Source organism: Ambystoma mexicanum, chromosome 5q (genome assembly GCF_040938575.1).
Source record: "Ambystoma mexicanum isolate Mex_15411 chromosome 5q, UKY_AmexF1_1, whole genome shotgun sequence".
Lineage (NCBI taxonomy): Eukaryota > Metazoa > Chordata > Amphibia > Caudata > Ambystomatidae > Ambystoma > Ambystoma mexicanum.
Genome location: NC_090933.1, coordinates 529,323,303 through 529,344,150, shown reverse-complemented (window position 1 = coordinate 529,344,150; position 20,848 = coordinate 529,323,303). Strand labels below are relative to the sequence as shown.

The 20,848-nt window shown below is 50.6% G+C and overlaps 28 non-coding genes across 28 annotated transcripts; 14 read left to right on the top strand and 14 right to left on the bottom strand.

Moving 5' to 3' along the window:
- The first annotated feature begins 320 nt into the window (after positions 1 to 320).
- On the top strand, positions 321 to 393 carry TRNAA-AGC (transfer RNA alanine (anticodon AGC)). The gene has a single exon. It is a non-coding gene; the product is annotated as a tRNA-Ala (tRNA).
- A 600-nt stretch (positions 394 to 993) lies between these two features.
- TRNAR-CCU (transfer RNA arginine (anticodon CCU)) lies at positions 994 to 1,066 on the bottom strand. The gene has a single exon. It is a non-coding gene; the product is annotated as a tRNA-Arg (tRNA).
- A 694-nt stretch (positions 1,067 to 1,760) lies between these two features.
- TRNAA-AGC (transfer RNA alanine (anticodon AGC)) lies at positions 1,761 to 1,833 on the top strand. Its single transcript has one exon. It is a non-coding gene; the product is annotated as a tRNA-Ala (tRNA).
- A 604-nt stretch (positions 1,834 to 2,437) lies between these two features.
- On the bottom strand, positions 2,438 to 2,510 carry TRNAR-CCU (transfer RNA arginine (anticodon CCU)). Its single transcript has one exon. It is a non-coding gene; the product is annotated as a tRNA-Arg (tRNA).
- A 694-nt stretch (positions 2,511 to 3,204) lies between these two features.
- On the top strand, positions 3,205 to 3,277 carry TRNAA-AGC (transfer RNA alanine (anticodon AGC)). Its single transcript has one exon. It is a non-coding gene; the product is annotated as a tRNA-Ala (tRNA).
- A 600-nt stretch (positions 3,278 to 3,877) lies between these two features.
- On the bottom strand, positions 3,878 to 3,950 carry TRNAR-CCU (transfer RNA arginine (anticodon CCU)). The gene has a single exon. It is a non-coding gene; the product is annotated as a tRNA-Arg (tRNA).
- Positions 3,951 to 4,644: 694 nt separating this feature from the next.
- Positions 4,645 to 4,717, top strand: TRNAA-AGC (transfer RNA alanine (anticodon AGC)). The gene has a single exon. It is a non-coding gene; the product is annotated as a tRNA-Ala (tRNA).
- Positions 4,718 to 5,317: 600 nt separating this feature from the next.
- TRNAR-CCU (transfer RNA arginine (anticodon CCU)) lies at positions 5,318 to 5,390 on the bottom strand. Its single transcript has one exon. It is a non-coding gene; the product is annotated as a tRNA-Arg (tRNA).
- A 1,367-nt stretch (positions 5,391 to 6,757) lies between these two features.
- On the bottom strand, positions 6,758 to 6,830 carry TRNAR-CCU (transfer RNA arginine (anticodon CCU)). The gene has a single exon. It is a non-coding gene; the product is annotated as a tRNA-Arg (tRNA).
- Positions 6,831 to 7,524: 694 nt separating this feature from the next.
- Positions 7,525 to 7,597, top strand: TRNAA-AGC (transfer RNA alanine (anticodon AGC)). The gene has a single exon. It is a non-coding gene; the product is annotated as a tRNA-Ala (tRNA).
- A 600-nt stretch (positions 7,598 to 8,197) lies between these two features.
- TRNAR-CCU (transfer RNA arginine (anticodon CCU)) lies at positions 8,198 to 8,270 on the bottom strand. The gene has a single exon. It is a non-coding gene; the product is annotated as a tRNA-Arg (tRNA).
- Positions 8,271 to 8,964: 694 nt separating this feature from the next.
- On the top strand, positions 8,965 to 9,037 carry TRNAA-AGC (transfer RNA alanine (anticodon AGC)). The gene has a single exon. It is a non-coding gene; the product is annotated as a tRNA-Ala (tRNA).
- Positions 9,038 to 9,627: 590 nt separating this feature from the next.
- Positions 9,628 to 9,710, bottom strand: TRNAR-CCU (transfer RNA arginine (anticodon CCU)). The gene has a single exon. It is a non-coding gene; the product is annotated as a tRNA-Arg (tRNA).
- A 694-nt stretch (positions 9,711 to 10,404) lies between these two features.
- TRNAA-AGC (transfer RNA alanine (anticodon AGC)) lies at positions 10,405 to 10,477 on the top strand. Its single transcript has one exon. It is a non-coding gene; the product is annotated as a tRNA-Ala (tRNA).
- A 599-nt stretch (positions 10,478 to 11,076) lies between these two features.
- Positions 11,077 to 11,149, bottom strand: TRNAR-CCU (transfer RNA arginine (anticodon CCU)). Its single transcript has one exon. It is a non-coding gene; the product is annotated as a tRNA-Arg (tRNA).
- Positions 11,150 to 11,843: 694 nt separating this feature from the next.
- On the top strand, positions 11,844 to 11,916 carry TRNAA-AGC (transfer RNA alanine (anticodon AGC)). The gene has a single exon. It is a non-coding gene; the product is annotated as a tRNA-Ala (tRNA).
- A 600-nt stretch (positions 11,917 to 12,516) lies between these two features.
- Positions 12,517 to 12,589, bottom strand: TRNAR-CCU (transfer RNA arginine (anticodon CCU)). Its single transcript has one exon. It is a non-coding gene; the product is annotated as a tRNA-Arg (tRNA).
- Positions 12,590 to 13,283: 694 nt separating this feature from the next.
- On the top strand, positions 13,284 to 13,356 carry TRNAA-AGC (transfer RNA alanine (anticodon AGC)). The gene has a single exon. It is a non-coding gene; the product is annotated as a tRNA-Ala (tRNA).
- A 600-nt stretch (positions 13,357 to 13,956) lies between these two features.
- Positions 13,957 to 14,029, bottom strand: TRNAR-CCU (transfer RNA arginine (anticodon CCU)). Its single transcript has one exon. It is a non-coding gene; the product is annotated as a tRNA-Arg (tRNA).
- A 694-nt stretch (positions 14,030 to 14,723) lies between these two features.
- TRNAA-AGC (transfer RNA alanine (anticodon AGC)) lies at positions 14,724 to 14,796 on the top strand. Its single transcript has one exon. It is a non-coding gene; the product is annotated as a tRNA-Ala (tRNA).
- Positions 14,797 to 15,386: 590 nt separating this feature from the next.
- Positions 15,387 to 15,469, bottom strand: TRNAR-CCU (transfer RNA arginine (anticodon CCU)). The gene has a single exon. It is a non-coding gene; the product is annotated as a tRNA-Arg (tRNA).
- A 694-nt stretch (positions 15,470 to 16,163) lies between these two features.
- Positions 16,164 to 16,236, top strand: TRNAA-AGC (transfer RNA alanine (anticodon AGC)). Its single transcript has one exon. It is a non-coding gene; the product is annotated as a tRNA-Ala (tRNA).
- Positions 16,237 to 16,836: 600 nt separating this feature from the next.
- On the bottom strand, positions 16,837 to 16,909 carry TRNAR-CCU (transfer RNA arginine (anticodon CCU)). Its single transcript has one exon. It is a non-coding gene; the product is annotated as a tRNA-Arg (tRNA).
- A 694-nt stretch (positions 16,910 to 17,603) lies between these two features.
- TRNAA-AGC (transfer RNA alanine (anticodon AGC)) lies at positions 17,604 to 17,676 on the top strand. The gene has a single exon. It is a non-coding gene; the product is annotated as a tRNA-Ala (tRNA).
- A 599-nt stretch (positions 17,677 to 18,275) lies between these two features.
- TRNAR-CCU (transfer RNA arginine (anticodon CCU)) lies at positions 18,276 to 18,348 on the bottom strand. The gene has a single exon. It is a non-coding gene; the product is annotated as a tRNA-Arg (tRNA).
- Positions 18,349 to 19,042: 694 nt separating this feature from the next.
- On the top strand, positions 19,043 to 19,115 carry TRNAA-AGC (transfer RNA alanine (anticodon AGC)). Its single transcript has one exon. It is a non-coding gene; the product is annotated as a tRNA-Ala (tRNA).
- A 600-nt stretch (positions 19,116 to 19,715) lies between these two features.
- Positions 19,716 to 19,788, bottom strand: TRNAR-CCU (transfer RNA arginine (anticodon CCU)). The gene has a single exon. It is a non-coding gene; the product is annotated as a tRNA-Arg (tRNA).
- Positions 19,789 to 20,482: 694 nt separating this feature from the next.
- Positions 20,483 to 20,555, top strand: TRNAA-AGC (transfer RNA alanine (anticodon AGC)). The gene has a single exon. It is a non-coding gene; the product is annotated as a tRNA-Ala (tRNA).
- Positions 20,556 to 20,848: the final 293 nt, after the last annotated feature.

The following is a 20,848-nucleotide window of genomic DNA, read 5'->3' as shown; positions in this document are numbered from 1 at the left end:
GGGCTCTCGGGTCTATGGGACTGGCGTGCAGCCTCTTGATCACAAGCGCAGGTCCAGCGTGAAAGGGCGTGGCAGTGGAGTCACTCTGCTATTAATACCTGGTTGGCCAATCCTCGTTGCAATGGATGGCCATCTGCAGCTTTACTTGTAGCTCCACTGAAGGTATTTTGTTTTGGGCAAAGGGGTGAGATTGTGATTTCCTCTGCGGCAGATGAAGAGAAAGGGCTTTATGCACTACAGGTCCCTGGACAGCCAAGCAAGTGTGAGCCGGAGACTGTGCTTCAGCTCTGAAGCAGTGTATCGAGAGCCTTCGAGGAGGAGGGGAATTAGCTCAGATGGTAGAGCGCTCGCTTAGCATGCGAGAGGTAGCGGGATCGATGCCCGCATTCTCCAGCAAGACGCTTTTTCTTCATTTTCACTATTTTATTCAAAACTCGCCAATCGTCGCAAATAAAGTCATGTGCTCGCTTCTGTTTTTTTTACTATCATCCTAAAAGTCTTCCGTCCACTTTCTGCTATCCCAAAGAGTCATCCGCGCGAGGGCCGGCAACAGGCGTGATACTGTGCAACAGGCGCATTGCATGGCATTGGTGACATATTCAGGAAATTCCACTTTGATGCCACCCAGGGCTGTTAACCTTTTATTTCATTTCAATACGATGCTTCGAATAATTGGTTCAAAGTGCGCAGCCTTTGCTCTTTTATTTCGTTTTCATCGGAGCAGGTCGGAGCTGGCAGAAGAGTGAGCCCTGTCTGCAGGAGCTCTGATTCCAGAAAGCATATTTTCCCTGTCTTTCTTACCACTCATCTGTGTCTCTTCGCTGACATGAGGGGTTGCTACACTCTGCAGTCTCCCGGCATTTAAAGTCTGCTACCAGCAGAGCACGTTCTGGACTTCACAGCGCCCAGCAAAGTACTAGCCTGCGCCCACCCCCTACTACCGCAAAAACCTTTTGCATGCTTTGGCAGAAGTGTGAACAAAATGCCACGAACCACCCCAGATGGGACTCGAACCCACAATCCCTGGCTTAGGAGGCCAGTGCCTTATCCATTAGGCCACTGGGGCCACTCGACAGAGAAGGGGAAAGTTCTTTCTTTTCCTCTTCTCTCACTGGAGTCACGGGTACTGGCCCACTGAAAAGGGCAAGTTGGCTCACGTCCAAAGCTGCAGTGTCCCAGCACACGCGGGCAAAAGGCACCTGCTTGCACTCGGCTGGACACTTCCGCTTTATGGGACACACGATGGAAAGTGGACTCAATTCCCAGACCTAACTCTTACCTGTTTGGTATTCTGACGCTCGATTGTAAAATATGGCCAGCTGGTAAAAATGACAAAGGGCACTCCAGCGCTGGTCCTTTGGCTGCAGGCGGCGTGTCAGCGGCCTAAAACAGCAAGAAATAGCGAGAGAAATAAAGTGAGAAGCAAGCACCTTTTCAATTGGGCTCTCGGGTCTATGGGACTGGCGTGCAGCCTCTTGATCACAAGCGCAGGTCCAGCGTGAAAGGGCGTGGCAGTGGAGTCACTCTGCTATTAATACCTGGTTGGCCAGTCCTCGTTGCAATGGATGGCCATCTGCAGCTTTACTTGTAGCTCCACTGAAGGTATTTTGTTTTGGGCAAAGGGGTGAGATTGTGATTTCCCCTGCCGCAGATGAAGAGAAAGGGCTTTATGCACTACAGGTCCCTGGACAGCCAAGCAAGTGTGAGCCGGAGACTGTGCTTCAGCTCTGAAGCAGTGTATCGAGAGCCTTCGAGGAGGAGGGGAATTAGCTCAGATGGTAGAGCGCTCGCTTAGCATGCGAGAGGTAGCGGGATCGATGCCCGCATTCTCCAGCAAGACGCTTTTTCTTCATTTTCACTATTTTATTCAAAACTCGCCAATCGTCGCAAATAAAGTCATGTGCTCGCTTCGCTTCTGTTTTTTTTACTATCATCCTAAAAGTCTTCCGTCCACTTTCTGCTATCCCAAAGAGTCACCGGCGCGAGGGCCGGCAACAGGCGTGATACTGTGCAACAGGCGCATTGCATGGCATTGGTGACATATTCAGGAAATTCCACTTTGATGCCACCCAGGGCTGTTAACCTTTTATTTCATTTCAATACGATGCTTCGAATAATTGGTTCAAAGTGCGCAGCCTTTGCTCTTTTATTTCGTTTTCATCGGAGCAGGTCGGAGCTGGCAGAAGAGTGAGCCCTGTCTGCAGGAGCTCTGATTCCAGAAAGCATATTTTCCCTGTCTTTCTTACCACTCATCTGTGTCTCTTCGCTGACATGAGGGGTTGCTACACTCTGCAGTCTCCCGCATTTAAAGTCTGCTACCAGCAGAGCACGTTCTGGACTTCACAGCGCCCAGCAAAGTACTAGCCTGCGCCCACCCCCTACTACCGCAAAAACCTTTTGCATGCTTTGGCAGAAGTGTGAACAAAATGCCACGAACCACCCCAGATGGGACTCGAACCCACAATCCCTGGCTTAGGAGGCCAGTGCCTTATCCATTAGGCCACTGGGGCAACTCAACAGAGAAGGGGAAAGTTCTTTCTTTTCCTCTTCTCTCACTGGAGTCACGGGTACTGGCCCACTGAAAAGGGCAAGTTGGCTCACGTCCAAAGCTGCAGTGTCCCAGCACACGCGGGCAAAAGGCACCTGCTTGCACTCGGCTGGACACTTCTGCTTTATGGGACACACGATGGAAAGTGGACTCAATTCCCAGACCTAACTCTTACCTGTTTGGTATTCTGACGCTCGATTGTAAAATATGGCCAGCTGGTAAAAATGACAAAGGGCACTCCAGCGCTGGTCCTTTGGCTGCAGGCGGCGTGTCAGCGGCCTAAAACAGCAAGAAATAGCGAGAGAAATAAAGTGAGAAGCAAGCACCTTTTCAATTGGGCTCTCGGGTCTATGGGACTGGCGTGCAGCCTCTTGATCACAAGCGCAGGTCCAGCGTGAAAGGGCGTGGCAGTGGAGTCACTCTGCTATTAATACCTGGTTGGCCAATCCTCGTTGCAATGGATGGCCATCTGCAGCTTTACTTGTAGCTCCACTGAAGGTATTTTGTTTTGGGCAAAGGGGTGAGATTGTGATTTCCTCTGCGGCAGATGAAGAGAAAGGGCTTTATGCACTACAGGTCCCTGGACAGCCAAGCAAGTGTGAGCCGGAGACTGTGCTTCAGCTCTGAAGCAGTGTATCGAGAGCCTTCGAGGAGGAGGGGAATTAGCTCAGATGGTAGAGCGCTCGCTTAGCATGCGAGAGGTAGCGGGATCGATGCCCGCATTCTCCAGCAAGACGCTTTTTCTTCATTTTCACTATTTTATTCAAAACTCGCCAATCGTCGCAAATAAAGTCATGTGCTCGCTTCTGTTTTTTTTACTATCATCCTAAAAGTCTTCCGTCCACTTTCTGCTATCCCAAAGAGTCATCCGCGCGAGGGCCGGCAACAGGCGTGATACTGTGCAACAGGCGCATTGCATGGCATTGGTGACATATTCAGGAAATTCCACTTTGATGCCACCCAGGGCTGTTAACCTTTTATTTCATTTCAATACGATGCTTCGAATAATTGGTTCAAAGTGCGCAGCCTTTGCTCTTTTATTTCGTTTTCATCGGAGCAGGTCGGAGCTGGCAGAAGAGTGAGCCCTGTCTGCAGGAGCTCTGATTCCAGAAAGCATATTTTCCCTGTCTTTCTTACCACTCATCTGTGTCTCTTCGCTGACATGAGGGGTTGCTACACTCTGCAGTCTCCCGGCATTTAAAGTCTGCTACCAGCAGAGCACGTTCTGGACTTCACAGCGCCCAGCAAAGTACTAGCCTGCGCCCACCCCCTACTACCGCAAAAACCTTTTGCATGCTTTGGCAGAAGTGTGAACAAAATGCCACGAACCACCCCAGATGGGACTCGAACCCACAATCCCTGGCTTAGGAGGCCAGTGCCTTATCCATTAGGCCACTGGGGCCACTCGACAGAGAAGGGGAAAGTTCTTTCTTTTCCTCTTCTCTCACTGGAGTCACAGGTACTGGCCCACTGAAAAGGGCAAGTTGGCTCACGTCCAAAGCTGCAGTGTCCCAGCACACGCGGGCAAAAGGCACCTGCCTGCTCTCGGCTGGACACTTCCGCTTTATGGGACACACAATGGAAAGTGGACTCAATTCCCAGACCTAACTCTTACCTGTTTGGTATTCTGACGCTCGATTGTAAAATATGGCCAGCTGGTAAAAATGACAAAGGGCACTCCAGCGCTGGTCCTTTGGCTGCAGGCGGCGTGTCAGCGGCCTAAAACAGCAAGAAATAGCGAGAGAAATAAAGTGAGAAGCAAGCACCTTTTCAATTGGGCTCTCGGGTCTATGGGACTGGTGTGCAGCCTCTTGATCACAAGCGCAGGTCCAGCGTGAAAGGGCGTGGGAGTGGAGTCACTCTGCTATTAATACCTGGTTGGCCAATCCTCGTTGCAATGGATGGCCATCTGCAGCTTTACTTGTAGCTCCACTGAAGGTATTTTGTTTTGGGCAAAGGGGTGAGATTGTGATTTCCTCTGCGGCAGATGAAGAGAAAGGGCTTTATGCACTACAGGTCCCTGGACAGCCAAGCAAGTGTGAGCCGGAGACTGTGCTTCAGCTCTGAAGCAGTGTATCGAGAGCCTTCGAGGAGGAGGGGAATTAGCTCAGATGGTAGAGCGCTCGCTTAGCATGCGAGAGGTAGCGGGATCGATGCCCGCATTCTCCAGCAAGACGCTTTTACTTCATTTTCACTATTTTATTCAAAACTCGCCAATCGTCGCAAATAAAGTCATGTGCTCGCTTCTGTTTTTTTTACTATCATCCTAAAAGTCTTCCGTCCACTTTCTGCTATCCCAAAGAGTCATCCGCGCGAGGGCCGGCAACAGGCGTGATACTGTGCAACAGGCGCATTGCATGGCATTGGTGACATATTCAGGAAATTCCACTTTGATGCCACCCAGGGCTGTTAACCTTTTATTTCATTTCAATACGATGCTTCGAATAATTGGTTCAAAGTGCGCAGCCTTTGCTCTTTTATTTCGTTTTCATCGGAGCAGGTCGGAGCTGGCAGAAGAGTGAGCCCTGTCTGCAGGAGCTCTGATTCCAGAAAGCATATTTTCCCTGTCTTTCTTACCACTCATCTGTGTCTCTTCGCTGACATGAGGGGTTGCTACACTCTGCAGTCTCCCGGCATTTAAAGTCTGCTACCAGCAGAGCACGTTCTGGACTTCACAGCGCCCAGCAAAGTACTAGCCTGCGCCCACCCCCTACTACCGCAAAAACCTTTTGCATGCTTTGGCAGAAGTGTGAACAAAATGCCACGAACCACCCCAGATGGGACTCGAACCCACAATCCCTGGCTTAGGAGGCCAGTGCCTTATCCATTAGGCCACTGGGGCCACTCGACAGAGAAGGGGAAAGTTCTTTCTTTTCCTCTTCTCTCACTGGAGTCACAGGTACTGGCCCACTGAAAAGGGCAAGTTGGCTCACGTCCAAAGCTGCAGTGTCCCAGCACACGCGGGCAAAAGGCACCTGCTTGCACTCGGCTGGACACTTCCGCTTTATGGGACACACGATGGAAAGTGGACTCAATTCCCAGACCTAACTCTTACCTGTTTGGTATTCTGACGCTCGATTGTAAAATATGGCCAGCTGGTAAAAATGACAAAGGGCACTCCAGCGCTGGTCCTTTGGCTGCAGGCGGCGTGTCAGCGGCCTAAAACAGCAAGAAATAGCGAGAGAAATAAAGTGAGAAGCAAGCACCTTTTCAATTGGGCTCTCGGGTCTATGGGACTGGCGTGCAGCCTCTTGATCACAAGCGCAGGTCCAGCGTGAAAGGGCGTGGCAGTGGAGTCACTCTGCTATTAATACCTGGTTGGCCAATCCTCGTTGCAATGGATGGCCATCTGCAGCTTTACTTGTAGCTCCACTGAAGGTATTTTGTTTTGGGCAAAGGGGTGAGATTGTGATTTCCTCTGCGGCAGATGAAGAGAAAGGGCTTTATGCACTACAGGTCCCTGGACAGCCAAGCAAGTGTGAGCCGGAGACTGTGCTTCAGCTCTGAAGCAGTGTATCGAGAGCCTTCGAGGAGGAGGGGAATTAGCTCAGATGGTAGAGCGCTCGCTTAGCATGCGAGAGGTAGCGGGATCGATGCCCGCGTTCTCCAGCAAGACGCTTTTTCTTCATTTTCACTATTTTATTCAAAACTCGCCAATCGTCGCAAATAAAGTCATGTGCTCGCTTCTGTTTTTTTTACTATCATCCTAAAAGTCTTCCGTCCACTTTCTGCTATCCCAAAGAGTCATCCGCGCGAGGGCCGGCAACAGGCGTGATACTGTGCAACAGGCGCATTGCATGGCATTGGTGACATATTCAGGAAATTCCACTTTGATGCCACCCAGGGCTGTTAACCTTTTATTTCATTTCAATACGATGCTTCGAATAATTGGTTCAAAGTGCGCAGCCTTTGCTCTTTTATTTCGTTTTCATCGGAGCAGGTCGGAGCTGGCAGAAGAGTGAGCCCTGTCTGCAGGAGCTCTGATTCCAGAAAGCATATTTTCCCTGTCTTTCTTACCACTCATCTGTGTCTCTTCGCTGACATGAGGGGTTGCTACACTCTGCAGTCTCCCGGCATTTAAAGTCTGCTACCAGCAGAGCACGTTCTGGACTTCACAGCGCCCAGCAAAGTACTAGCCTGCGCCCACCCCCTACTACCGCAAAAACCTTTTGCATGCTTTGGCAGAAGTGTGAACAAAATGCCACGAACCACCCCAGATGGGACTCGAACCCACAATCCCTGGCTTAGGAGGCCAGTGCCTTATCCATTAGGCCACTGGGGCCACTCGACAGAGAAGGGGAAAGTTCTTTCTTTTCCTCTTCTCTCACTGGAGTCACAGGTACTGGCCCACTGAAAAGGGCAAGTTGGCTCACGTCCAAAGCTGCAGTGTCCCAGCACACGCGGGCAAAAGGCACCTGCCTGCTCTCGGCTGGACACTTCCGCTTTATGGGACACACGATGGAAAGTGGACTCAATTCCCAGACCTAACTCTTACCTGTTTGGTATTCTGACGCTCGATTGTAAAATATGGCCAGCTGGTAAAAATGACAAAGGGCACTCCAGCGCTGGTCCTTTGGCTGCAGGCGGCGTGTCAGCGGCCTAAAACAGCAAGAAATAGCGAGAGAAATAAAGTGAGAAGCAAGCACCTTTTCAATTGGGCTCTCGGGTCTATGGGACTGGTGTGCAGCCTCTTGATCACAAGCGCAGGTCCAGCGTGAAAGGGCGTGGCAGTGGAGTCACTCTGCTATTAATACCTGGTTGGCCAATCCTCGTTGCAATGGATGGCCATCTGCAGCTTTACTTGTAGCTCCACTGAAGGTATTTTGTTTTGGGCAAAGGGGTGAGATTGTGATTTCCTCTGCGGCAGATGAAGAGAAAGGGCTTTATGCACTACAGGTCCCTGGACAGCCAAGCAAGTGTGAGCCGGAGACTGTGCTTCAGCTCTGAAGCAGTGTATCGAGAGCCTTCGAGGAGGAGGGGAATTAGCTCAGATGGTAGAGCGCTCGCTTAGCATGCGAGAGGTAGCGGGATCGATGCCCGCATTCTCCAGCAAGACGCTTTTACTTCATTTTCACTATTTTATTCAAAACTCGCCAATCGTCGCAAATAAAGTCATGTGCTCGCTTCTGTTTTTTTTACTATCATCCTAAAAGTCTTCCGTCCACTTTCTGCTATCCCAAAGAGTCATCCGCGCGAGGGCCGGCAACAGGCGTGATACTGTGCAACAGGCGCATTGCATGGCATTGGTGACATATTCAGGAAATTCCACTTTGATGCCACCCAGGGCTGTTAACCTTTTATTTCATTTCAATACGATGCTTCGAATAATTGGTTCAAAGTGCGCAGCCTTTGCTCTTTTATTTCGTTTTCATCGGAGCAGGTCGGAGCTGGCAGAAGAGTGAGCCCTGTCTGCAGGAGCTCTGATTCCAGAAAGCATATTTTCCCTGTCTTTCTTACCACTCATCTGTGTCTCTTCGCTGACATGAGGGGTTGCTACACTCTGCAGTCTCCCGGCATTTAAAGTCTGCTACCAGCAGAGCACGTTCTGGACTTCACAGCGCCCAGCAAAGTACTAGCCTGCGCCCACCCCCTACTACCGCAAAAACCTTTTGCATGCTTTGGCAGAAGTGTGAACAAAATGCCACGAACCACCCCAGATGGGACTCGAACCCACAATCCCTGGCTTAGGAGGCCAGTGCCTTATCCATTAGGCCACTGGGGCCACTCGACAGAGAAGGGGAAAGTTCTTTCTTTTCCTCTTCTCTCACTGGAGTCACAGGTACTGGCCCACTGAAAAGGGCAAGTTGGCTCACGTCCAAAGCTGCAGTGTCCCAGCACACGCGGGCAAAAGGCACCTGCCTGCTCTCGGCTGGACACTTCCGCTTTATGGGACACACAATGGAAAGTGGACTCAATTCCCAGACCTAACTCTTACCTGTTTGGTATTCTGACGCTCGATTGTAAAATATGGCCAGCTGGTAAAAATGACAAAGGGCACTCCAGCGCTGGTCCTTTGGCTGCAGGCGGCGTGTCAGCGGCCTAAAACAGCAAGAAATAGCGAGAGAAATAAAGTGAGAAGCAAGCACCTTTTCAATTGGGCTCTCGGGTCTCTGGGACTGGTGTGCAGCCTCTTGATCACAAGCGCAGGTCCAGCGTGAAAGGGCGTGGGAGTGGAGTCACTCTGCTATTAATACCTGGTTGGCCAATCCTCGTTGCAATGGATGGCCATCTGCAGCTTTACTTGTAGCTCCACTGAAGGTATTTTGTTTTGGGCAAAGGGGTGAGATTGTGATTTCCTCTGCGGCAGATGAAGAGAAAGGGCTTTATGCACTACAGGTCCCTGGACAGCCAAGCAAGTGTGAGCCGGAGACTGTGCTTCAGCTCTGAAGCAGTGTATCGAGAGCCTTCGAGGAGGAGGGGAATTAGCTCAGATGGTAGAGCGCTCGCTTAGCATGCGAGAGGTAGCGGGATCGATGCCCGCATTCTCCAGCAAGACGCTTTTACTTCATTTTCACTATTTTATTCAAAACTCGCCAATCGTCGCAAATAAAGTCATGTGCTCGCTTCTGTTTTTTTTACTATCATCCTAAAAGTCTTCCGTCCACTTTCTGCTATCCCAAAGAGTCATCCGCGCGAGGGCCGGCAACAGGCGTGATACTGTGCAACAGGCGCATTGCATGGCATTGGTGACATATTCAGGAAATTCCACTTTGATGCCACCCAGGGCTGTTAACCTTTTATTTCATTTCAATACGATGCTTCGAATAATTGGTTCAAAGTGCGCAGCCTTTGCTCTTTTATTTCGTTTTCATCGGAGCAGGTCGGAGCTGGCAGAAGAGTGAGCCCTGTCTGCAGGAGCTCTGATTCCAGAAAGCATATTTTCCCTGTCTTTCTTACCACTCATCTGTGTCTCTTCGCTGACATGAGGCGTTGCTACACTCTGCAGTCTCCCGGCATTTAAAGTCTGCTACCAGCAGAGCACGTTCTGGACTTCACAGCGCCCAGCAAAGTACTAGCCTGCGCCCACCCCCTACTACCGCAAAAACCTTTTGCATGCTTTGGCAGAAGTGTGAACAAAATGCCACGAACCAACCCAGATGGGACTCGAACCCACAATCCCTGGCTTAGGAGGCCAGTGCCTTATCCATTAGGCCACTGGGGCAACTCGACAGAGAAGGGGAAAGTTCTTTCTTTTCCTCTTCTCTCACTGGAGTCACGGGTACTGGCCCACTGAAAAGGGCAAGTTGGCTCACGTCCAAAGCTGCAGTGTCCCAGCACACGCGGGCAAGAGGCACCTGCTTGCACTCGGCTGGACACTTCCGCTTTATGGGACACACGATGGAAAGTGGACTCAATTCCCAGACCTAACTCTTACCTGTTTGGTATTCTGACGCTCGATTGTAAAATATGGCCAGCTGGTAAAAATGACAAAGGGCACTCCAGCGCTGGTCCTTTGGCTGCAGGCGGCGTGTCAGCGGCCTAAAACAGCAAGAAATAGCGAGAGAAATAAAGTGAGAAGCAAGCACCTTTTCAATTGGGCTCTCGGGTCTATGGGACTGGCGTGCAGCCTCTTGATCACAAGCGCAGGTCCAGCGTGAAAGGGCGTGGCAGTGGAGTCACTCTGCTATTAATACCTGGTTGGCCAATCCTCATTGCAATGGATGGCCATCTGCAGCTTTACTTGTAGCTCCACTGAAGGTATTTTGTTTTGGGCAAAGGGGTGAGATTGTGATTTCCCCTGCCGCAGATGAAGAGAAAGGGCTTTATGCACTACAGGTCCCTGGACAGCCAAGCAAGTGTGAGCCGGAGACTGTGCTTCAGCTCTGAAGCAGTGTATCGAGAGCCTTCGAGGAGGAGGGGAATTAGCTCAGATGGTAGAGCGCTCGCTTAGCATGCGAGAGGTAGCGGGATCGATGCCCGCATTCTCCAGCAAGACGCTTTTTCTTCATTTTCACTATTTTATTCAAAACTCGCCAATCGTCGCAAATAAAGTCATGTGCTCGCTTCTGTTTTTTTTACTATCATCCTAAAAGTCTTCCGTCCACTTTCTGCTATCCCAAAGAGTCACCCGCGCGAGGGCCGGCAACAGGCGTGATACTGTGCAACAGGCGCATTGCATGGCATTGGTGACATATTCAGGAAATTCCACTTTGATGCCACCCAGGGCTGTTAACCTTTTATTTCATTTCAATACGATGCTTCGAATAATTGGTTCAAAGTGCGCAGCCTTTGCTCTTTTATTTCGTTTTCATCGGAGCAGGTCGGAGCTGGCAGAAGAGTGAGCCCTGTCTGCAGGAGCTCTGATTCCAGAAAGCATATTTTCCCTGTCTTTCTTACCACTCATCTGTGTCTCTTCGCTGACATGAGGGGTTGCTACACTCTGCAGTCTCCCGCATTTAAAGTCTGCTACCAGCAGAGCACGTTCTGGACTTCACAGCGCCCAGCAAAGTACTAGCCTGCGCCCACCCCCTACTACCGCAAAAACCTTTTGCATGCTTTGGCAGAAGTGTGAACAAAATGCCACGAACCACCCCAGATGGGACTCGAACCCACAATCCCTGGCTTAGGAGGCCAGTGCCTTATCCATTAGGCCACTGGGGCCCCTCGACAGAGAAGGGGAAAGTTCTTTCTTTTCCTCTTCTCTCACTGGAGTCACAGGTACTGGCCCACTGAAAAGGGCAAGTTGGCTCACGTCCAAAGCTGCAGTGTCCCAGCACACGCGGGCAAAAGGCACCTGCCTGCTCTCGGCTGGACACTTCCGCTTTATGGGACACACGATGGAAAGTGGACTCAATTCCCAGACCTAACTCTTACCTGTTTGGTATTCTGACGCTCGATTGTAAAATATGGCCAGCTGGTAAAAATGACAAAGGGCACTCCAGCGCTGGTCCTTTGGCTGCAGGCGGCGTGTCAGCGGCCTAAAACAGCAAGAAATAGCGAGAGAAATAAAGTGAGAAGCAAGCACCTTTTCAATTGGGCTCTCGGGTCTATGGGACTGGTGTGCAGCCTCTTGATCACAAGCGCAGGTCCAGCGTGAAAGGGCGTGGGAGTGGAGTCACTCTGCTATTAATACCTGGTTGGCCAATCCTCGTTGCAATGGATGGCCATCTGCAGCTTTACTTGTAGCTCCACTGAAGGTATTTTGTTTTGGGCAAAGGGGTGAGATTGTGATTTCCTCTGCGGCAGATGAAGAGAAAGGGCTTTATGCACTACAGGTCCCTGGACAGCCAAGCAAGTGTGAGCCGGAGACTGTGCTTCAGCTCTGAAGCAGTGTATCGAGAGCCTTCGAGGAGGAGGGGAATTAGCTCAGATGGTAGAGCGCTCGCTTAGCATGCGAGAGGTAGCGGGATCGATGCCCGCATTCTCCAGCAAGACGCTTTTACTTCATTTTCACTATTTTATTCAAAACTCGCCAATCGTCGCAAATAAAGTCATGTGCTCGCTTCTGTTTTTTTTACTATCATCCTAAAAGTCTTCCGTCCACTTTCTGCTATCCCAAAGAGTCATCCGCGCGAGGGCCGGCAACAGGCGTGATACTGTGCAACAGGCGCATTGCATGGCATTGGTGACATATTCAGGAAATTCCACTTTGATGCCACCCAGGGCTGTTAACCTTTTATTTCATTTCAATACGATGCTTCGAATAATTGGTTCAAAGTGCGCAGCCTTTGCTCTTTTATTTCGTTTTCATCGGAGCAGGTCGGAGCTGGCAGAAGAGTGAGCCCTGTCTGCAGGAGCTCTGATTCCAGAAAGCATATTTTCCCTGTCTTTCTTACCACTCATCTGTGTCTCTTCGCTGACATGAGGGGTTGCTACACTCTGCAGTCTCCCGGCATTTAAAGTCTGCTACCAGCAGAGCACGTTCTGGACTTCACAGCGCCCAGCAAAGTACTAGCCTGCGCCCACCCCCTACTACCGCAAAAACCTTTTGCATGCTTTGGCAGAAGTGTGAACAAAATGCCACGAACCACCCCAGATGGGACTCGAACCCACAATCCCTGGCTTAGGAGGCCAGTGCCTTATCCATTAGGCCACTGGGGCCACTCGACAGAGAAGGGGAAAGTTCTTTCTTTTCCTCTTCTCTCACTGGAGTCACAGGTACTGGCCCACTGAAAAGGGCAAGTTGGCTCACGTCCAAAGCTGCAGTGTCCCAGCACACGCGGGCAAAAGGCACCTGCCTGCTCTCGGCTGGACACTTCCGCTTTATGGGACACACGATGAAAAGTGGACTCAATTCCCAGACCTAACTCTTACCTGTTTGGTATTCTGACGCTCGATTGTAAAATATGGCCAGCTGGTAAAAATGACAAAGGGCACTCCAGCGCTGGTCCTTTGGCTGCAGGCGGCGTGTCAGCGGCCTAAAACAGCAAGAAATAGCGAGAGAAATAAAGTGAGAAGCAAGCACCTTTTCAATTGGGCTCTCGGGTCTATGGGACTGGCGTGCAGCCTCTTGATCACAAGCGCAGGTCCAGCGTGAAAGGGCGTGGGAGTGGAGTCACTCTGCTATTAATACCTGGTTGGCCAATCCTCGTTGCAATGGATGGCCATCTGCAGCTTTACTTGTAGCTCCACTGAAGGTATTTTGTTTTGGGCAAAGGGGTGAGATTGTGATTTCCTCTGCGGCAGATGAAGAGAAAGGGCTTTATGCACTACAGGTCCCTGGACAGCCAAGCAAGTGTGAGCCGGAGACTGTGCTTCAGCTCTGAAGCAGTGTATCGAGAGCCTTCGAGGAGGAGGGGAATTAGCTCAGATGGTAGAGCGCTCGCTTAGCATGCGAGAGGTAGCGGGATCGATGCCCGCATTCTCCAGCAAGACGCTTTTACTTCATTTTCACTATTTTATTCAAAACTCGCCAATCGTCGCAAATAAAGTCATGTGCTCGCTTCTGTTTTTTTTACTATCATCCTAAAAGTCTTCCGTCCACTTTCTGCTATCCCAAAGAGTCATCCGCGCGAGGGCCGGCAACAGGCGTGATACTGTGCAACAGGCGCATTGCATGGCATTGGTCACATATTCAGGAAATTCCACTTTGATGCCACCCAGGGCTGTTAACCTTTTATTTCATTTCAATACGATGCTTCGAATAATTGGTTCAAAGTGCGCAGCCTTTGCTCTTTTATTTCGTTTTCATCGGAGCAGGTCGGAGCTGGCAGAAGAGTGAGCCCTGTCTGCAGGAGCTCTGATTCCAGAAAGCATATTTTCCCTGTCTTTCTTACCACTCATCTGTGTCTCTTCACTGACATGAGGGGTTGCTACACTCTGCAGTCTCCCGGCATTTAAAGTCTGCTACCAGCAGAGCACGTTCTGGACTTCACAGCGCCCAGCAAAGTACTAGCCTGCGCCCACCCCCTACTACCGCAAAAACCTTTTGCATGCTTTGGCAGAAGTGTGAACAAAATGCCACGAACCACCCCAGATGGGACTCGAACCCACAATCCCTGGCTTAGGAGGCCAGTGCCTTATCCATTAGGCCACTGGGGCCACTCGACAGAGAAGGGGAAAGTTCTTTCTTTTCCTCTTCTCTCACTGGAGTCACAGGTACTGGCCCACTGAAAAGGGCAAGTTGGCTCACGTCCAAAGCTGCAGTGTCCCAGCACACGCGGGCAAAAGGCACCTGCTTGCACTCGGCTGGACACTTCCGCTTTATGGGACACACGATGGAAAGTGGACTCAATTCCCAGACCTAACTCTTACCTGTTTGGTATTCTGACGCTCGATTGTAAAATATGGCCAGCTGGTAAAAATGACAAAGGGCGCTCCAGCGCTGGTCCTTTGGCTGCAGGCGGCGTGTCAGCGGCCTAAAACAGCAAGAAATAGCGAGAGAAATAAAGTGAGAAGCAAGCACCTTTTCAATTGGGCTCTCGGGTCTATGGGACTGGCGTGCAGCCTCTTGATCACAAGCGCAGGTCCAGCGTGAAAGGGCGTGGCAGTGGAGTCACTCTGCTATTAATACCTGGTTGGCCAATCCTCATTGCAATGGATGGCCATCTGCAGCTTTACTTGTAGCTCCACTGAAGGTATTTTGTTTTGGGCAAAGGGGTGAGATTGTGATTTCCTCTGCGGCAGATGAAGAGAAAGGGCTTTATGCACTACAGGTCCCTGGACAGCCAAGCAAGTGTGAGCCGGAGACTGTGCTTCAGCTCTGAAGCAGTGTATCGAGAGCCTTCGAGGAGGAGGGGAATTAGCTCAGATGGTAGAGCGCTCGCTTAGCATGCGAGAGGTAGCGGGATCGATGCCCGCATTCTCCAGCAAGACGCTTTTACTTCATTTTCACTATTTTATTCAAAACTCGCCAATCGTCGCAAATAAAGTCATGTGCTCGCTTCTGTTTTTTTTACTATCATCCTAAAAGTCTTCCGTCCACTTTCTGCTATCCCAAAGAGTCATCCGCGCGAGGGCCGGCAACAGGCGTGATACTGTGCAACAGGCGCATTGCATGGCATTGGTGACATATTCAGGAAATTCCACTTTGATGCCACCCAGGGCTGTTAACCTTTTATTTCATTTCAATACGATGCTTCGAATAATTGGTTCAAAGTGCGCAGCCTTTGCTCTTTTATTTCGTTTTCATCGGAGCAGGTCGGAGCTGGCAGAAGAGTGAGCCCTGTCTGCAGGAGCTCTGATTCCAGAAAGCATATTTTCCCTGTCTTTCTTACCACTCATCTGTGTCTCTTCGCTGACATGAGGCGTTGCTACACTCTGCAGTCTCCCGGCATTTAAAGTCTGCTACCAGCAGAGCACGTTCTGGACTTCACAGCGCCCAGCAAAGTACTAGCCTGCGCCCACCCCCTACTACCGCAAAAACCTTTTGCATGCTTTGGCAGAAGTGTGAACAAAATGCCACGAACCAACCCAGATGGGACTCGAACCCACAATCCCTGGCTTAGGAGGCCAGTGCCTTATCCATTAGGCCACTGGGGCAACTCGACAGAGAAGGGGAAAGTTCTTTCTTTTCCTCTTCTCTCACTGGAGTCACGGGTACTGGCCCACTGAAAAGGGCAAGTTGGCTCACGTCCAAAGCTGCAGTGTCCCAGCACACGCGGGCAAGAGGCACCTGCTTGCACTCGGCTGGACACTTCCGCTTTATGGGACACACGATGGAAAGTGGACTCAATTCCCAGACCTAACTCTTACCTGTTTGGTATTCTGACGCTCGATTGTAAAATATGGCCAGCTGGTAAAAATGACAAAGGGCACTCCAGCGCTGGTCCTTTGGCTGCAGGCGGCGTGTCAGCGGCCTAAAACAGCAAGAAATAGCGAGAGAAATAAAGAGAGAAATAAGCACCTTTTCAATTGGGCTCTCGGGTCTATGGGACTGGCGTGCAGCCTCTTGATCACAAGCGCAGGTCCAGCGTGAAAGGGCGTGGCAGTGGAGTCACTCTGCTATTAATACCTGGTTGGCCAATCCTCGTTGCAATGGATGGCCATCTGCAGCTTTACTTGTAGCTCCACTGAAGGTATTTTGTTTTGGGCAAAGGGGTGAGATTGTGATTTCCTCTGCGGCAGATGAAGAGAAAGGGCTTTATGCACTACAGGTCCCTGGACAGCCAAGCAAGTGTGAGCCGGAGACTGTGCTTCAGCTCTGAAGCAGTGTATCGAGAGCCTTCGAGGAGGAGGGGAATTAGCTCAGATGGTAGAGCGCTCGCTTAGCATGCGAGAGGTAGCGGGATCGATGCCCGCATTCTCCAGCAAGACGCTTTTTCTTCATTTTCACTATTTTATTCAAAACTCGCCAATCGTCGCAAATAAAGTCATGTGCTCGCTTCTGTTTTTTTTACTATCATCCTAAAAGTCTTCCGTCCACTTTCTGCTATCCCAAAGAGTCATCCGCGCGAGGGCCGGCAACAGGCGTGATACTGTGCAACAGGCGCATTGCATGGCATTGGTGACATATTCAGGAAATTCCACTTTGATGCCACCCAGGGCTGTTAACCTTTTATTTCATTTCAATACGATGCTTCGAATAATTGGTTCAAAGTGCGCAGCCTTTGCTCTTTTATTTCGTTTTCATCGGAGCAGGTCGGAGCTGGCAGAAGAGTGAGCCCTGTCTGCAGGAGCTCTGATTCCAGAAAGCATATTTTCCCTGTCTTTCTTACCACTCATCTGTGTCTCTTCACTGACATGAGGGGTTGCTACACTCTGCAGTCTCCCGGCATTTAAAGTCTGCTACCAGCAGAGCACGTTCTGGACTTCACAGCGCCCAGCAAAGTACTAGCCTGCGCCCACCCCCTACTACCGCAAAAACCTTTTGCATGCTTTGGCAGAAGTGTGAACAAAATGCCACGAACCACCCCAGATGGGACTCGAACCCACAATCCCTGGCTTAGGAGGCCAGTGCCTTATCCATTAGGCCACTGGGGCCAGTCGACAGAGAAGGGGAAAGTTCTTTCTTTTCCTCTTCTCTCACTGGAGTCACGGGTACTGGCCCACTGAAAAGGGCAAGTTGGCTCACGTCCAAAGCTGCAGTGTCCCAGCACACGCGGGCAAAAGGCACCTGCTTGCACTCGGCTGGACACTTCCGCTTTATGGGACACACGATGGAAAGTGGACTCAATTCCCAGACCTAACTCTTACCTGTTTGGTATTCTGACGCTCGATTGTAAAATATGGCCAGCTGGTAAAAATGACAAAGGGCGCTCCAGCGCTGGTCCTTTGGCTGCAGGCGGCGTGTCAGCGGCCTAAAACAGCAAGAAATAGCGAGAGAAATAAAGTGAGAAGCAAGCACCTTTTCAATTGGGCTCTCGGGTCTATGGGACTGGCGTGCAGCCTCTTGATCACAAGCGCAGGTCCAGCGTGAAAGGGCGTGGCAGTGGAGTCACTCTGCTATTAATACCTGGTTGGCCAATCCTCATTGCAATGGATGGCCATCTGCAGCTTTACTTGTAGCTCCACTGAAGGTATTTTGTTTTGGGCAAAGGGGTGAGATTGTGATTTCCCCTGCCGCAGATGAAGAGAAAGGGCTTTATGCACTACAGGTCCCTGGACAGCCAAGCAAGTGTGAGCCGGAGACTGTGCTTCAGCTCTGAAGCAGTGTATCGAGAGCCTTCGAGGAGGAGGGGAATTAGCTCAGATGGTAGAGCGCTCGCTTAGCATGCGAGAGGTAGCGGGATCGATGCCCGCATTCTCCAGCAAGACGCTTTTTCTTCATTTTCACTATTTTATTCAAAACTCGCCAATCGTCGCAAATAAAGTCATGTGCTCGCTTCTGTTTTTTTTACTATCATCCTAAAAGTCTTCCGTCCACTTTCTGCTATCCCAAAGAGTCACCCGCGCGAGGGCCGGCAACAGGCGTGATACTGTGCAATAGGCGCATTGCATGGCATTGGTGACATATTCAGGAAATTCCACTTTGATGCCACCCAGGGCTGTTAACCTTTTATTTCATTTCAATACGATGCTTCGAATAATTGGTTCAAAGTGCGCAGCCTTTGCTCTTTTATTTCGTTTTCATCGGAGCAGGTCGGAGCTGGCAGAAGAGTGAGCCCTGTCTGCAGGAGCTCTGATTCCAGAAAGCATATTTTCCCTGTCTTTCTTACCACTCATCTGTGTCTCTTCGCTGACATGAGGGGTTGCTACACTCTGCAGTCTCCCGCATTTAAAGTCTGCTACCAGCAGAGCACGTTCTGGACTTCACAGCGCCCAGCAAAGTACTAGCCTGCGCCCACCCCCTACTACCGCAAAAACCTTTTGCATGCTTTGGCAGAAGTGTGAACAAAATGCCACGAACCACCCCAGATGGGACTCGAACCCACAATCCCTGGCTTAGGAGGCCAGTGCCTTATCCATTAGGCCACTGGGGCAACTCGACAGAGAAGGGGAAAGTTCTTTCTTTTCCTCTTCTCTCACTGGAGTCACGGGTACTGGCCCACTGAAAAGGGCAAGTTGGCTCACGTCCAAAGCTGCAGTGTCCCAGCACACGCGGGCAAAAGGCACCTGCTTGCACTCGGCTGGACACTTCCGCTTTATGGGACACACGATGGAAAGTGGACTCAATTCCCAGACCTAACTCTTACCTGTTTGGTATTCTGACGCTCGATTGTAAAATATGGCCAGCTGGTAAAAATGACAAAGGGCACTCCAGCGCTGGTCCTTTGGCTGCAGGCGGCGTGTCAGCGGCCTAAAACAGCAAGAAATAGCGAGAGAAATAAAGTGAGAAGCAAGCACCTTTTCAATTGGGCTCTCGGGTCTATGGGACTGGCGTGCAGCCTCTTGATCACAAGCGCAGGTCCAGCGTGAAAGGGCGTGGCAGTGGAGTCACTCTGCTATTAATACCTGGTTGGCCAATCCTCGTTGCAATGGATGGCCATCTGCAGCTTTACTTGTAGCTCCACTGAAGGTATTTTGTTTTGGGCAAAGGGGTGAGATTGTGATTTCCTCTGCGGCAGATGAAGAGAAAGGGCTTTATGCACTACAGGTCCCTGGACAGCCAAGCAAGTGTGAGCCGGAGACTGTGCTTCAGCTCTGAAGCAGTGTATCGAGAGCCTTCGAGGAGGAGGGGAATTAGCTCAGATGGTAGAGCGCTCGCTTAGCATGCGAGAGGTAGCGGGATCGATGCCCGCATTCTCCAGCAAGACGCTTTTTCTTCATTTTCACTATTTTATTCAAAACTCGCCAATCGTCGCAAATAAAGTCATGTGCTCGCTTCTGTTTTTTTTACTATCATCCTAAAAGTCTTCCGTCCACTTTCTGCTATCCCAAAGAGTCATCCGCGCGAGGGCCGGCAACAGGCGTGATACTGTGCAACAGGCGCATTGCATGGCATTGGTGACATATTCAGGAAATTCCACTTTGATGCCACCCAGGGCTGTTAACCTTTTATTTCATTTCAATACGATGCTTCGAATAATTGGTTCAAAGTGCGCAGCCTTTGCTCTTTTATTTCGTTTTCATCGGAGCAGGTCGGAGCTGGCAGAAGAGTGAGCCCTGTCTGCAGGAGCTCTGATTCCAGAAAGCATATTTTCCCTGTCTTTCTTACCACTCATCTGTGTCTCTTCGCTGACATGAGGGGTTGCTACACTCTGCAGTCTCCCGGCATTTAAAGTCTGCTACCAGCAGAGCACGTTCTGGACTTCACAGCGCCCAGCAAAGTACTAGCCTGCGCCCACCCCCTACTACCGCAAAAACCTTTTGCATGCTTTGGCAGAAGTGTGAACAAAATGCCACGAACCACCCCAGATGGGACTCGAACCCACAATCCCTGGCTTAGGAGGCCAGTGCCTTATCCATTAGGCCACTGGGGCCACTCGACAGAGAAAGGGAAAGTTCTTTCTTTTCCTCTTCTCTCACTGGAGTCACGGGTACTGGCCCACTGAAAAGGGCAAGTTGGCTCACGTCCAAAGCTGCAGTGTCCCAGCACACGCGGGCAAAAGGCACCTGCTTGCACTCGGCTGGACACTTCCGCTTTATGGGACACACGATGGAAAGTGGACTCAATTCCCAGACCTAACTCTTACCTGTTTGGTATTCTGACGCTCGATTGTAAAATATGGCCAGCTGGTAAAAATGACAAAGGGCGCTCCAGCGCTGGTCCTTTGGCTGCAGGCGGCGTGTCAGCGGCCTAAAACAGCAAGAAATAGCGAGAGAAATAAAGTGAGAAGCAAGCACCTTTTCAATTGGGCTCTCGGGTCTATGGGACTGGCGTGCAGCCTCTTGATCACAAGCGCAGGTCCAGCGTGAAAGGGCGTGGCAGTGGAGTCACTCTGCTATTAATACCTGGTTGGCCAATCCTCATTGCAATGGATGGCCATCTGCAGCTTTACTTGTAGCTCCACTGAAGGTATTTTGTTTTGGGCAAAGGGGTGAGATTGTGATTTCCTCTGCCGCAGATGAAGAGAAAGGGCTTTATGCACTACAGGTCCCTGGACAGCCAAGCAAGTGTGAGCCGGAGACTGTGCTTCAGCTCTGAAGCAGTGTATCGAGAGCCTTCGAGGAGGAGGGGAATTAGCTCAGATGGTAGAGCGCTCGCTTAGCATGCGAGAGGTAGCGGGATCGATGCCCGCATTCTCCAGCAAGACGCTTTTACTTCATTTTCACTATTTTATTCAAAACTCGCCAATCGTCGCAAATAAAGTCATGTGCTCGCTTCTGTTTTTTTTACTATCATCCTAAAAGTCTTCCGTCCACTTTCTGCTATCCCAAAGAGTCATCCGCGCGAGGGCCGGCAACAGGCGTGATACTGTGCAACAGGCGCATTGCATGGCATTGGTGACATATTCAGGAAATTCCACTTTGATGCCACCCAGGGCTGTTAACCTTTTATTTCATTTCAATACGATGCTTCGAATAATTGGTTCAAAGTGC